Raw genomic sequence first — 15,041 nt, 5'->3', positions numbered from 1 at the left:
AAACACCTGTACTGTACAAATACACCTACACAAATGAGCACTGTACTTGATTTATTTAGATATTGCATAAGAGGATACGTGTATCTTTCTGAAAGCTCAACAGCCAGATGCCAAACAGGTTGAACAAATTCTGACTGAAACCTCCTCTCGAACTTAATTACTGCCTTTGAAACAAAAAACAAAGAAGAACTATTGTAGGAATGCCTGAGGGGCAGATCTACTACCCGAGGCGGAAACAATCACGTTTTCACATTCCGTTCATTCTCTGAGCTTGTTTGAGGAGAACATTGGTGTATTCACAAGGAACCAAATGGAAACGAATAGGCCCGAAACAGGCAGAAGGGACTAACCTGAACATGTCCAATAACAAAACCCTTGTTTTCGTTACAAAAATGTTTTGCTATGGTTTGCTACAGTGTGCACTAATGAATACTCTCCATTTGTACCTGCGTGGCCAATTCAGCGATTCGGAACCAAATGTGCACCGAAAGCAAGGGGAAATGCATTGGGTTTTAAATGCGCTTTTATATTGACAGTTTAAAGCTGGGTAATGTCCCATCTGTCTCCCCCTACCATTGGTGCTCTACGGACTTCATCTTACTGCCTCTTTAATTAGTGATTAAAGTGGCACGACGGAACGGATGGAAGGTTTATATACCCGAGTGGAATTAGAAGGGTGGGTGATGGGGTGGTAACAGTGGGGGATGGTGGCAGCCCAAATTGTCAGGGGATGCGATCGATTTAGGTGGGATTGTGTCGTGTGTTGTAGGCTTGATTGTGAATGTGAGTTTACACACAGTGGTTTCCCATTGCCTTGTTCTGGCATTCATGAAAGGGTCAGGAATGTGAAATGATTGGTACATAGAGCAAGTATACCACATTCAAAGCATATTACCCATTGATAATAAACCACCCCATCAGTTATTATTATTCATTTTTAACCTTTATTTAACTAGGCAAGTCAGTTAAGAACATATTCTTATTTACAATGACCACCTACCCCAACCAAACCCTCCCCTAACCCGGACAACGCTGTTCCAATTGTTCTTATGACTTTAAAATAAATATGGTCATACTTAGTGACAGTACAAAATTGGCACCATATTACGGATGACAGAGCATTTTCTGCCCAGCATCCTCTGAACGATGCACAGACACTATTCAAATGGCTGCTGACTAGGTCTAAGGTCCCTTCTAATAGGTTCTACAACTCACAAAACTGACATTTTTCAGTACAGAGCACTCTGTGAACGGTGCAACATCAGTTTGCTGTGCACTCCGAGACAGTTCTGGTTGTCCCGCTTCGCATGCCGCTCTCAGCTCTCATCTCGCTCCCTCATTTGCATAGGGAGCGACATGTCACATATTCTGGCCTATCCAGACAAAGGATTATTTTCCCCTGGCTGTGAACCTCGCAGCTCTGCTTACAATATGGCATATGACACGGGACACCATAGCGATTGCACAGTTTAATCTCGCTGTGAGCTCTCAACATAGAGAAATCAGCTCGTGCTTAAAGATGTAACAACCTTATACAGAACCTTTACAGATCATTTGTCTGCAGTTATGGAGTGTCCTCTTCAGTTCAAACCACAGGTATTCAATGTGTTTCAAGTCCAGAGACTGACACTTGATTTTGTGGCCAATTAACAATTTCTTTGTGGATTTTGATGTGTGCTTGGGGTTATTGTCTTGCTGGAAGATCCACTTGTGGCCAAGTTTCAACCTCCTAGCAGAGGCAACCAGGTTTTTGGCTAAAATGTCCTGGTACTGGGTGAAGTTCATGACAAGGGCCCCGAAGGAAGCAGAATAACCCCATAACAACAGAGATCCACAACTATATGTCACCGTAGGTATGGACTTCCTTTCTGCTCATGCATTCTCATTTCAACGACAAACCCCAGGACGGCTAAAGAGCTCTATTTTCACGTCATCCAACAAATGTAAATGCCTGCAGTTTGGCAATTGTATTGGAACCGGTGATTTGGATGACATGAACAGAGAGCAACTCAGGGGCAACAGTGTTACTCAGGGGCAACAGTGTTACTCAGTGTTACTCAGGGGCAACAGTGTTACTCAGGGGCAACAGTGTTATTCAGGGACAACAGTGTTACTCAGTGTTACTCAGGGGCAACAGTGTTACTCAGGAGCAACAGTGTTATTCAGGGTGAACAGTGTTACTCAGTGTTACTCAGGGGCAACAGTACTACTCGGTGTTACTCATGGGCAGCAGTGTTACTCAGTGTTACTCAGTGTTACTCAGGGGCAACAGTACTACTCAGTGTTTCTCAGGGGCAACAGAGTTACTCAGTGTTACTCAGGGGCAACAGTGTTATTCAGGGACAACAGTGTTACTCAGTGTTACTCAGGGGAAACAGTGTTATTCAGGGTCAACAGTGTTACTCAGTGTTACTCAGGGGAAACAGTGTTACTCAGGGGCAACAGTACTACTCAGTGTTTCTCAGGGCCAACAGCACTACTCAGTGTTACTCATGGGCAACAGTACTACTCATTGGTACTCGGGGGCAACCGTGTTACTCAGTGTTACTCAGGGGCAACAGTGTTACTCAGTATTATTCAGGGGCAACAGTACTACTCGGTGTTACTCATGGGCAACAGTACTACCCATTGTTACCCAGGGGCAACAGCACTACTCAGTGTTACTCAGGGGCAACAGTACTTCGCAGTGTTACTCAGGGGCAACAGTACTACTCTGTGTTACTCAGGGGCAACAGTACTACTCAGTGTTACTCATGGGCAACAGTACTTCTCAGGGGCAACAGTACTTCTCAGTGTTACTCAGGGGCATCAGTACTTCTCAGTGTTACTCAGGGGCAACAGTTCTTCTCAGTGTTACTCAGGGGCAACAGTACTACTCAGTGTTACTCAGGGGCAACAGTACTTCTCAGTGTTGCTCAGGGGCAAAGGTACTTCTCAGTGTTACTCAGGGGCAAAAGTACTACTCGGTATTACTCAGGGGCAAAAGTACTTCTCAGTGTTACTCAGGGGCAACAGTACTACTCAGTGTTATTCAGGGGCAACAGTACTTCTCAGAGTTACTCAGGGGCAACAGTACTTCTCAGTGTTACTCAGGGGCAACAGTACTTCTCAGTGTTACTCAGGGGCAACAGTTCTTCTCAGTGTTACTCAGGGGCAACAGTACTACTCAGTGTTACTCAGGGGCAACAGTACTTCTCAGTGTTGCTCAGGGGCAAAGGTACTTCTCAGTGTTACTCAGGGGCAAAAGTACTACTCGGTATTACTCAGGGGCAACAATACTTCTCAGTGTTCCTCAGGGGAAACAGTACTACTCAGTGTTACTCAGGGGCAACAGTACTTCTCAGTGTTACTCAGGGGCAACAGTACTTCTCAGTGTTACTCAGGGGCAACAGTACTTCTCAGTGTTACTCAGGGGCAACAGTGCTACTCTGTGTTACTCAGGGGCAACAGTACTACTCAGTGTTTCTCAGGGGCAACAGAGTTACTCAGTGTTACTCAGGGGCAACAGTGTTATTCAGGGACAACAGTGTTACTCAGTGTTACTCAGGGGAAACAGTGTTACTCAGGGGCAACAGTACTACTCAGTGTTTCTCAGGGCCAACAGCACTACTCAGTGTTACTCATGGGCAACAGTACTACTCATTGGTACTCGGGGGCAACCGTGTTACTCAGTGTTACTCAGGGGCAACAGTACTTCGCAGTGTTACTCAGGGGCAACAGTACTACTCTGTGTTACTCAGGGGCAACAGTACTACTCAGTGTTACTCAGGGGCAACAGTACTTCTCAGGGGCAACAGTACTTCTCAGTGTTACTCAGGGGCATCAGTACTTCTCAGTGTTACTCAGGGGCAACAGTTCTTCTCAGTGTTACTCAGGGGCAACAGTACTACTCAGTGTTACTCAGGGGCAACAGTACTTCTCAGTGTTGCTCAGGGGCAAAGGTACTTCTCAGTGTTACTCAGGGGCAAAAGTACTACTCGGTATTACTCAGGGGCAACAATACTTCTCAGTGTTACTCAGGGGCAACAGTACTACTCAGTGTTACTCAGGGGCAACAGTACTTCTCAGAGTTACTCAGGGGCAACAGTACTTCTCAGTGTTACTCAGGGGCAACAGTACTTCTCAGTGTTACTCAGGGGCAACAGTTCTTCTCAGTGTTACTCAGGGGCAACAGTACTACTCAGTGTTACTCAGGGGCAACAGTACTTCTCAGTGTTGCTCAGGGACAAAGGTACTTCTCAGTGTTACTCAGGGGCAAAAGTACTACTCGGTATTACTCAGGGGCAACAATACTTCTCAGTGTTACTCAGGGGCAACAGTACTACTCAGTGTTACTCAGGGGCAACAGTACTTCTCAGTGTTACTCAGGGGCAACAGTACTTTTCAGTGTTACTCAGGGGCAACAGTACTTCTCAGTGTTACTCAGGGGCAACAGTACTACTCAATGTTACTCAGGGGCAACAGTAATACTCAGTGTTATTCAGTGCTACCCAGGGGAAGCAGTGCAAGGAAGCCTCACAACTGCACCTCACATTCCTCTGTCAACAGCCCTGGAGAGGACAGACAAGGTGCTCCCATTAACTAAGACTTCCTCATGTTTCTAAGAAGAGATTTTTTTACATACAGGGTTGTGTTCAGTGGGCATGAAATAGAACAAAACACTCAAAAACAGGGACCTACTATCTGAACTTGTCTAATAACAAAAACGTTTTCATTTTCCGTTGCAAGTCATTTTGCAAGACGTGTGCCCTGATGAACACAACCCAGGGAAAACGTTGATTCACCTGCAGTGTCACCATCGTCTTGAGGATATTGAGTGGACCAAGACGCAGCGTGTGAAAAATACATGCTCTTTTTATTAGAGACGAGAGAAACACGAAACGAACACTATAACATACAGTCAGTGATTCTCTCATTAACACAGGTGTGAGTGTTGACGAGGACAAGGCTGGAGATCACTCTGTCGTGCTGATTGAGTTCGAATAACAGACTGGAAGCTTCAAAAGGAATCATTGTTCTTCCTCTGTCAACCATGGTTACCTACAAGGAAACACGTGCCGTCATCATTGCTTTGCACAAAAAGGGCTTCACAGGCAAGGATTGCTGCCAGTAAGATTGCACCTAAATCCACCATTTATCGGATCATCAAGAACTTCAAGGAGAGCGGTTCAATTGTTGTGAAGAAGGCTTCAGGGTGCCCAAGAAAGTCCAGCAAGCGCCAGGACCGTCTACCAGTACAGAGCTTGCTCAGGAATGGCAGCAGGCAGGTGTGAGTGCATCTGCGAGCACAGTGAGGCGAAGACTTTTGGAGGATGGCCTGGTGTAAAGAGGGGCAGCAAAGAAGCCACTTCTCTCCAGGAAAAACAGGGATTGGTACAGGTACAGGGATTGGACTGCTGAGGACTGGGGTAAAGTAATTTTCTCTGATGAATCCCCTTTCTGACTGTTTGGGGCATCTGGAAAAAGCTTGTCCGGAGAAGACAAGGTGAGCGCTACTATCAGTCCTGTGTCATGCCAACAGTAAAGCACCTTGAGACCATTCGTGTGTGGGGTTGCTTCTCAGCCAAGGGAGTGGGCTCACTCACAATTTTCCTAAGAACACAGCCATGAATAAAGAATGGTACCAACACATCCTCCGAGAGCAACTTCTCCCAACCATCCAGGAACAGTTTGGTGACGAACAATGCCTTTTACAGCATGATGGAACACCTTGCCATAAGGAAAAAGTGATAACTAAGTGGCTCGGGGAACAAAACATCGATCTTTTGGGTCCATGGCCAGGAAACTCCCCAGGCCTTAATCTCATTGAGAACTTCGGTCAATCCTCAAGAGGTGGGTGGACAAATAAAACCCCACAAATTCTGACAAACTCCAAGCATTGATTATGCAAGAATGGGCTGCCATCAGTCAGGATGTGGCCCAGAAGTTAATTGACAGCATGCCAGTGCAGATTGCAGAGGTCTTGAAAAAGAAGGGTCAACACTGCAAATATTGACTCTTTGCATCAACTTCATGTAATTGTCAATAAAAGCCTTTGACACTTATGAAATGCTTGTAATTATACTTCAGTATTCCATAGTAACATCTGAAAAAAATATCTAAACACTGAATCAGCAAACTTTGTGGAAATTAATATTAATATTTAAAATTAATATTTATTTATCAAAACTTTTGGCCACGAGTTATCAGTTTAAAAACAACAGCTTCTGATCAAATTTAATTAGCCAATTACCTGACAGGGCCAATGAGAACCTAGTGTGCAGATGATCCCCCTCCAACCATTATATGACCCCCCCTCCAGCCACTTTTGATTGTGATGGCGCTGACAGAGATGGTCGCCTCGCTTCGAGTTCTTAGGAAGCTATGCAGTATTTCGTTTTTTTATGTATTATTTCTACGAGCATTTAATTACACTCACATTAACATCTGCTAACCATGTGTAGGTGGCAAATAAAATTTGATTTGATTTGATATGACCCCCCCCCCCCTCCAGCCAACATATGGCCCCCCTCAGCCAACATATAACCCCTCTCCAGCCACTATGTGGCCCCCCTCCAACCAGTATATGACCCCCCTCCAACCAATATATGACCCCCCTCCAACCAATATATGACCCCCCTCCAACCAATATATGGCCCCAATCCAACCAATATATGACCCCCCGCAGCCAATATATGACCCCCCCCCAACCAAATATAGCCCCCCTCCAGCAAAAATATGACTCCTCCATCCAATATATGACCCCCCGCAGCCAATATATGACCTCCCTCCAGTGATAATATGGCCCCCCTCCAGTCAATGTCTTGGGTAGTAGGAATCAGAATCCTCCATCTTTGTGTTTCACAGAGAAGGTACTGTATACTACCTGGTTGTAAAAAAAACTGTGGTATTGTCCTTCTACCACGTGAAACATGTTGATTACAGGAATTAGTCTGATGTACCAACTCCATAGCCCCGTGGTTGGAGTGTACACCCTGAGATTGCAAGGTAGGGAGTTCAATCTCTCACCCAGTCACACCAAAGGTTGTGAAAATGAGGCACAATCTGTCTCTAACTGGCATTAGGGAGATAGATCAAGGGGGTGTAGGGCATAACTCCCTATGGTACTGTACATACTATTGGTTTATAGTGCACACATTGTTATTGTTTTACCACATTACAACACAATTTCCAGCCAGTTGATCAGTTCCGGTTGCAATTTCACTACATCTTGGAACACTTTACAGTACATTGTATGGAGTTTCACTACATCTTGGAACGCTTTACAGTACGTTGTATGGAGTTTCACTACATCTTGGAACGCTTTACAGTACATTGTATGGAGTTTCACTACATCTTAGAGCATTTTACAGTACATTGTAGGGATTTTCACTACATCTTGGAAAGCTTTACAGTACATTGTATGGAGTTTCACTACATCTTGGAACGCTTTACAGTATATTGTATGGAGTTTCACTACATCTTAGAGCATTTTACAGTGCGTTGTATGGAGTTTCACTACATCTTGGAACGCTTTACAGTATATTGTATGGAGTTTCACTACATCTTAGAACATTTTACAGTGCGTTGTATGGAGTTTCACTACATCTTGGAACGCTTTACAGTACATTGTATGGAGTTTCACTACATCTTGGAACGCTTTACAGTACATTGTATGGAGTTTCACTACATCTTAGAGCATTTTACAGTGCGTTGTATGGAGATTCACTACATCTTAGAGCATTTTACCGTACGTTGTATGGAGTAACTCAACAACATAGCACATTATTGTGGCCTATACGCCTTAATGTTGCCCCTTCTGATAAATACGTAATTAGCCAATTAACTGACAGGGCTACTGAGAACCTTGAGATGCCTGGTTTAGACAAGGCCTGAAGGGGATGGTCAATCCCTGGTATGGCCTATTGTTTGGCCTAGCAGCACCCCAGTAAAGCCGAGGGGCTTGAGGAATCTACTTTTTGAAGTATTGATGACAGCCATGGGAGTCTGCTCTGTGATTTTACCTTGACAGCCAGCCGGTCAGCAAATCAATACAAACCTAAAGTCATTTGATCCAATACGCTGGCTAATGAGGAATTCTCTACACTCCCACTTTTTCCTTGGAGGGGTGTAGAGAGCTGTGGGAGCAAAAAGGTTATTGAGCCAGCAGACTACAGGAATGGGGAATGTATTTGGTCCAAACAAAGGGTATCTTGGACTCTTTAAATCTCTAACTAAATCAAAAGATCTCTCAGTTTTACTGTTTTTATGTATCCTTATAATTATTTATCCCAGCCAAGTCTCTTTTGTGTGTTTACCTGTTTACAGATTTTCCTTTGGTTAAATCCGGGAAACATTTATTTCTAATATTTGGTTTCTATCTAGTGGACTCCTTTTGAACAACAAAATTGACAACAATCGTCTGTTGATGAAGACAATAGTGTGGATTACCCATTTGAAATTTAACTTGATCATTTTTTAAATATTGATGCACATCAACATGTATGTTTTTTTATTTGGAATCCTATGAATCTGTGTGTAGAAAAACCTACTGCACTGTTTGTGTCACATTTTACACTAAGAGTAATTTATTGATCTATTGAAGCAATCGTTAATATCTATCCAAAGGCAGAAACAGATTTGGTAATTTATGTAGGTCTATGTGGCTCCCGGATGGTGCAGCGGTCTAAGGCACTGCATCTCACTGCAAGAGGTGTCACTACAGTCCCTGGATCAAATCCAGGCTGTATCACATCTGGCTGTGATTGGGAGTCCCATATTGTGGGGCACAATTGGTCTAGGGTAGGCCATCATTATAAATAAGAATATATTCTTAACTGACTTTCCTTGTTAAATATGTCACTCAGCCTGTTTTATAAGACAGTCCAAGTGTGTAATCATTAGTGTACACCGTAGAAAACAGTTCGCAATGGAGAACGTTTTACTGTAAAAACGAGAGTTTCTATTGGCCAAATTCAAGTTAGGTCCCACTTCCATTTGGTTTGGTTCCTAATGAATACACCCCAGATAACCATTGTAGTGGCTTTCAAATACCCATGGGGACACCAGTTGAAAGATTTGAGATGCACATCCAAAATCCCATTGAAAGTCAAGAATCCAATGGCTTGAAGAATAACACTTAAAATGTTTTATAATAGAATCCAAAATGATAAGTGCAAGGTAAACAAAGGTTTCAATATTACATTTAAACTAAAAAGATCAAGGTAAGACATATGCGGTAAAAATATATATAAATCATGTATGCCTTCTCGGTACCCAAAACATTTGCCATTGCTAGCAGGCATTACTTCCTGGCTATAAATACTCAATTAACCTATCTGGGCGGGCCCCCACATAGGCGTAATTGTCACGACTTCCGCCGAAGTCGGCCCTTCTCCTTGTTCGGGTGGTGTTCGGTGGTCAACGTCACCGGCTTTCTAGTCACCATCGATCCATTTTTCAGTTTCGTTTTGTTTTGTCTGTATATTACACTCCTGGTTTCAATTCCCCCATCATGTTCCCTATTTAACCCTCTGGCTTTCATTTCTGTTTTGTCCGTGATTGTTTGTACGTTAGTGGTTGTGGTTGATACGTGTATGTATCTGTTTATTTCCATTTGTGGAATTTTGCCTTAATTTTGAGTAAAACACTGTGGTTTCGCTCAACACCTGTGTCCTGCGTTTGACTCCGAATATTCTCCGCACACAATCCCTGACAGTAATTGGCCTATTCTCATCCAAATCATAAGACCACATAACCAGATGAATGTATACACCTTACATAGAAATGAAATTAATTATTCTAAATGGCCTAATATTACCTAATAAACAAATATTTGCATAACCAAAGAAATATAGAAACTGGTTCGAACAACCATTGTAATCCAGTAAATTAACACTAGAGGGCGCCATGGTTCTTAAAACAACACAGAGCCACTATCTCTATCAAACAGCCGAAGGAGTGGGAGACGACAGCACATGAGAAAGAAAGGCATTGAAACCAAGCAAAACCAGAAGCAATGGAGTGCTGTTTATATGTAAGAACCAGATTGAACACATTTTTTACAAGTAGGCTAACTGTGTCTCTTTTGAAGGTTAGCTGTCATTATTTGTGAACATTTATAAAAATGTCTAAGCATTTCTAAGCATTCTATGCATTACCCTTTATAATATTTATAATAATTGATAACACATGAATAAACAATATGTAATAAAAATATTATGGCTTTGATGTACAATTCACGTCATGGCTCCATTTTGTACGTGTGTTCTGTTCCTTTGAATGAGTACCTCTAATACGAAGATACATTTGAAATGGGTTCAAAAAGGTTTTGAGAAAACTGCACATACGGTACAGCTGAGGCAAAAACTGATTGAAAAAATTGTTTTTTAGACGTCATGAAGTCATGGCTTAATCTTCCCAATAATTAATATGCAAAGTGTTGATTCATTTGTTTTTCCAGAGATTTCATGGAAAATCAAGTTGTTTTTTCAGCAACAGTTTCTCTGTGACTCAAAATAACTCTCGCACCCACCCACTCCAGTAAATCTAGTTTAGTTATTGAATGTGTGTGTTGGCTGTAGTAGTGGGATTATTAACACCCATTGTGGTCAACAATGAGGCTTTGGCTATGCCCTGTTATGAAACACTCACTGTACAAAGGTAGGTCAGACTGACTAATTTATTGCAATGTACACACAGAAGCAGAGGTGTGACCAAGTCACTATTATTCGAGTCACAAGCAAGTCTCAAGTCATAAGGTCCGACTCAAATCGAGTCCCAAGTAGAACGGGTCAAGCGTGGAGCGCTGGCCACGTAGCCTATTTCTATGCGCACTGAGAGGCGCGCTCCTATTACGCGCAACAAAAATGACAGACACATGTGATTTATGCCGCGTTGAGAACAACTGGGAACTCGGAAAAATACGATGTCAAATCATGACGTCAGTGATCTTCAGGTCGCAAAGTCGGAGCTCTAGAAAGAGGCCCGAGTTCCCGAGTTAGAATTCCGAGTTGGATGACCGTTCAAATCGATGTTTCCCAGTCGGAGCTCGTTTTTTTCCGAGTTCCCAGATGTTTTGAACACACTGAAGGCGTCAGTCGGAGGTTTTCGAGTTCCCAGTTGATTTTAACGTGGCAACAGACACACGGAAATCCGGCATAACCCATGAAAAGAAAATACTGTAACTATGAACAAAGGAAACCATACATTGAATTAAATACACAGAACTTCTACCTCGTGACTTTTGCGAAAGTTATGTGTACTATAAACATTGCGCCCACTCAGAGCAGGGTAATAAATAGTTGGCTAATGAAAATGTATCGTAGGCCTATCAAACATGAAACAGAAATGTCTACGTGTTGCAATAAACGGGGATGGAATGATGAATCGCTAGCAATATTGTAGTATTAGATGGAATATAGATTTAGGGCCTATGCGTTTACATGTGTGAAAGCAACAGCAAACATTTCAACAAGAGAAAAAATCACTCCAATTATATGGTGCGTCTTTGCCACATTAATAATTCATTTTAACACCACATTCAAAATGCAAGCTCTATAAGTAAATTATAACTGGCAAGCAATTGTTAGGCTACATATCAAAAGACCAGTATGCCCATTGCTAGTACTTGTTGCCCCATTGCTGGTGAGCTTGCAAAGTAAACATTTAATATTCTTGATCACCAAACCATTTTTGGAGCTGCATATTTATTTATTATGGCAATCCTCTCTCCCTGCAATGTAACGCTTGCGCTGCACCCGATTCAGTGGTGTAAAGTACTTATGTAAAAAATACTTTAAAGTACTACTGAAGTAGTTTTTGGGGGTATCAGTACTTTATTTTACAATTTATATATTGGAGAAATGTTACTTTTACTTCACTACATTCCTAAAGAAAACAATGTGCTTTTTTACTCCATGCATTTTCCCTGACATCCAAAAGTACTCGTTACATTTTGAATCCTAAGCAGGACAGGAAAATTGTCCAGTTCATCATTCTGATGTGTGTTTCGTCCTATATTTGTATTTTATTTGTATTTTTAATCCAAACCCCAACCCCGCAGGAGGACTTTTGCCTTTTGGTAGGCCTTCATTGTAAATAAGAATTTGTTCTTAACTTACTTGCCTAGTTAAATAAAGGTTAAATAAATACATAAATACAGAGACAAAAATAAAATACTTATCAAGAGAACATCCCGGGTCATCCCCACTGCCTCTGATCTGCTGGACTCACTTAACACAAATGATTAATCTGTAAAGTATGTCTGAGTGTCGGTGTGGCCCTGGCTATCTGTAAATTAAAAGAACATGAAAATTATGCCGTCTGATCTGCTTAATATAAGACATTTGAAATGATTTATACTTTTACTTTTGATACTTAAGTATATATTAGCAATTACATTTACTTTTGATACGTAAGTATATTTAAAAACAAATACTTTTTTACTTTTACTCAAGTAGTATTTTGCTGGGTGACTTTCACTTTTATTGAGTTATTTTCTATGAAGGTATCTTTACTATTGGGTGCTTTTCCCACCACTGACCGGATCATATACAGTGGGGCAAAACAGTATTTAGTCAGCCACCAATTGTGCAAGTTCTCCCACTTAAAAAGATGAGAGAGGCCTGTAATTTTCATCATATGTACACTTCAACTATGACAGACAAAATGAGAAAATAAATTCCAGAAAATCACATTGTAGGATTTTTAATGAATTTATTTGCAAATTATGGTGGAAAATAAGTATTTGGTCACCTACAAACAAGCAAGATTTCTGTCTCTCACAGACCTGTAACTTCTTCTTTAAGAGGCTCCTCTGTCCTCCACTCGGTACCTGTATTAATGGCACCTGTTTGAACTTGTTATCAGTATAAAAGACACCTGTCTACAACCTCAAACAGTCACACTCCAAACTCCACTATGGCCAAGACCAAAGAGCTGTCAAAGGACACCAGAAACAAAATTGTAGACCTGCACCAGGCTGGGAAGACTGAATCTGCAATAGGTAAGCAGCTTGGTTTGAAGAAATCAACTGTGGGAGCAATTATTAGGAAATGGAAGATATACAAGACCACTGATAATCTCCCTCGATCTGGGGCTCCACGCAAGATCTCACCCCGTGGGGTCAAAATGATCACAAGAACGGTGAGCAAAAATCCCAGAACCACACGGGGGGACCTAGTGAATGACCTGCAGAGAGCTGGGACCAAAGTAACAAAGCCTACCATCAGTAACACACTAGGGACTCAAATCCAGCAGTGCCAGACGTGTCCCCCTGCTTAAGCCAGTACATGTCCAGGCCCATCTGAAGTTTGCTATAGAGCATTTGGATGATCCAGAAGAAGATTGGGGGAATGTCATATGGTCAGATGAAACCAAAATATAACTTTTTGGTAAAAACTCAACTCGTCGTGTTTGGAGGACAAAGAATGCTGAGTTGCATCCAAAGAACACCATACCTACTGTGAAGCATGGGGGTGGAAACATCATGCTTTGGGGCTGTTTTTCTGCAAAGGGACCAGGACGACTGATCCGTGTAAAGGAAAGAATGAATGGGGCCATGTATCGTGAGATTTTGAGTGAAAACCTCCTTCCATCAGCAAGGGCATTGAAGATGAAACGTGGCTGGGTCTTTCAGCATGACAATGATCCCAAACACACCGCCCGGGCAACGAAGGAGTGGCTTCGTAAGAAGCATTTCAAGGTCCTGGAGTGACCTAGCCAGTCTCCAGATCTCAACCCCATAGAAAATCTTTGGAGGGAGTTGAAAGTCCGTGTTGCCCAGCAACAGCCCCAAAACATCACTGCTCTAGAGGAGATCTGCATGGAGGAATGGGCCAAAATACCAGCAACAGTGTGTGAAAACCTTGTGAAGACTTACAGAAAACGTTTGACTTCTGTTATTGCCAACAAAGGGTATATAGTATTAAGTATTGAGATAAAGTTTTGTTATTGACCAAGTACTTATTTTCCACCATCATTTGCAAATAAATTCATAAAAAAACCTACAATGTGATTTTCTGGATTTTTTTTCTCATTTTGTCTGTCATAGTTGAAGTGTACCTATGATGAAAATTACAGGCCTCTCTCATCTTTTTAAGTGGGAGAACTTGCACAATTGGTGGCTGACTAAATACTTTTTTGCCCCACTGTAGCTGTATAGGAAATCGGCAATCTGTTCACTAGCTCACCCGACCTGTGTAGATTGACATTTTGCTGGTCCAATCAGAGTGCCGATTGGGCGTCTTACTAGCATTTTTTTCCCGCAGGAGCCATGCTGCGGCTACTGTTTCTGGTTGCGTAGAGAGTAATTAATGTAGACTCTGTGCCACAAAATAAGTGACAAAACATCAAAACCTGGCCAGATAATAACGCTTGTAAACGCTTGTAACGCTATGTAAATATCTTCATATTTGTTTCCAAACACCCACATGATCAGACTGAGCATTTCAAGGGTCAAAGGAGGCTCAGGGAAATATTTTTTTAAATAATTTGGGAGTTATTTTAATTAAATAAACGGGCACAGTGATTTATTAGGCATACAGTGATGATTGAAAAATACAATTACAAAGACTGCATGGGGGCTTTAACCAAACCCCCTGCCCCTGGAAATTTGGTTTGAACCTAGAGTTGCAACTTTCCCCATGTTATAAATACTCTTTCTAAACCAATAGCCTTGACAGGGAGACTTATCTACCTAGTTCACGTTCAGTCTGGAGTAGCAAGTTCAGTCTGGAGTAGGCAGGAATGACACGGAAAATCCAGAGACTGATAAAATACAACTGGAAGCCTCCCCAGCTGCACTTTGAAAGAGAGAGAGCTCCAGTAATGGCCTGGGGAGACACACGCACACACACACACACACACACACACACGCACGCACGCACACACACACACACACACACACACACACACACACACACACACACATATACACACACACTAATAGGAGGAGGAGTTGCCTAGACCACTATGTTGGAGTATTATACCCTATACCCTATACCATCTCTCCATCCGTTTATCTATCCGTCTCTTCGTCTCTCCGTCTCTTCATCTTCCAT

Source organism: Salvelinus fontinalis, chromosome 20 (genome assembly GCF_029448725.1).
Source record: "Salvelinus fontinalis isolate EN_2023a chromosome 20, ASM2944872v1, whole genome shotgun sequence".
Lineage (NCBI taxonomy): Eukaryota > Metazoa > Chordata > Actinopteri > Salmoniformes > Salmonidae > Salvelinus > Salvelinus fontinalis.
The sequence above is the reverse complement of the archived record's forward strand: the minus strand, read 5'-3'. Positions refer to the sequence as shown.